Source organism: Propithecus coquereli, unplaced genomic scaffold (genome assembly GCF_000956105.1).
Source record: "Propithecus coquereli isolate 6110/MARCELLA unplaced genomic scaffold, Pcoq_1.0 Scaffold11, whole genome shotgun sequence".
Lineage (NCBI taxonomy): Eukaryota > Metazoa > Chordata > Mammalia > Primates > Indriidae > Propithecus > Propithecus coquereli.
The window spans coordinates 7,317,025-7,318,686 of record NW_012134969.1 but is presented as its reverse complement, the minus strand read 5'-3'; positions in this window follow the sequence as shown (position 1 = coordinate 7,318,686).

The following is a 1,662-nucleotide window of genomic DNA, read 5'->3' as shown; positions in this document are numbered from 1 at the left end:
AGAAGCACTAGACAACATGACAAATACAATTGCAGTTTTAATTTTCTACTACAATTCTTACGATGTATTTATTTGACTCAAGTATTGATAAAAATCATTCAAATTGATATAATAAACACTCATATTGCATATATCTATGCATACAAGGTACACATGTATTCATAGTGTGTGTCTGCTCGAAAGAGAGAGGGATGGAGGGAGAGAGAGAGAATGAATGAATGAATGAATGAGAAGACAGAATTGCATAGGATATCTATCTTGAGGAAAGGACAAAGATAATGTCAGAGGAGTTTCATCCCCAAATGATTAAGGTCCCCAGATCATAGTAGATGACATCTTATTTGTATGGTCTTATTCAGATTTTACTTTTGACCTCTTGATGACAACCCTGTGAATAAGTAGGGCAATGGTTATTATTTTCCATATAGAGACAAGCAAGTGAAACAGGGAGATCAATTGCGTTGTTGAAGACTTTTGGGAGGGCAAAGGAAAAGGTATATATTCTTTCCAGAGGGAAATTGGCCAACACCTATCAAAACAGAGCCTGGAGAAATGGAGAGAGAGAAAAGATAGTCCTTGACTCCAGCAATTCTATCTCTGGAAATTTATCCTAGAGAAATTCTTACAAGTGCAAAAAACCACATGTACAGGGTAGTGTGTAATGGAGAAAAATCAGACACAAACCTAAATATTTATCAATAGGGGAATAGTCTTGTTCCTGTTACTTTTTTTTTTTTCTTTTGAGACTGGGTCTTGCTCTGTTGCCCAGGCTAGAGTGCTGTGGCATCAGATTAGCTCACAGCAAACTCAAACTCCTGGGCTCAAGCGATCCTCCTGCCTCCGCCTCCTGAGTAGTTGGGACTACAGGCGTGTGCCACCATGCCCAGCTAATTTTTTCTATTTTTAGTAGAAATGGGCTCTCGTTCTTGCTCAGGCTAGTATCAAGCTCCTGACCTCAAGCGATCCTCCCGCCTTGGCCTCCCAGAGTGCTAGGATTGCAGGTACTGCGCCCAGCCCTCCTGTTACTTATTGTAGCACAAAAAACTAACCCCAAAATCATGTCCTAAAACAATCATTTTATTATTTTGTTCATGATTTTGTGGGTTAGGAATATCCAAAGGACACATCAGGAAAGACCTATCTCTGCTCACAGTGTCTGCAGCCATGACTGGAATGACTCAGATGGCTAAAGTCTGGACAGCTGGGGACTGGCTGTGCACTTCTATATCTTCCCAGGGTCTCAGAGACTCCATCTGCTCTCTCCATCTGGTTTCTCAAGCACAAAGACCTGAGGATATTTGGACTTCTTACATGGCTCAGGGATTGAAGAGATTGTTCCCAGGATCGTCCTTTGACCTTCATAGTAGGTTGCTTGTGCTGCTCTCTTTGTCAAGAGGGTCACTGTAGACTGCCCAGATTTCAGGGGAGGGAAATTAGCCAAGCGTGGTGGCGCATGCCTGTGGTCTCAGCTATTCAAGAGACTGAGGCAGGAGGATCACTTGAGCCCAGGAGTTCAAGGCTGCAGTGAGCTAAGATCAGGCCACCACACCCCACCCTGGGCAAGAGAGTAAGAACTTATCTCCAAAAAAAGGTGAGGAGAGGAGGAAATTGGCTCCACCCCTCAATGAGAGGAGAAAAAAAGAACTTGCAACTTTTTTTTTT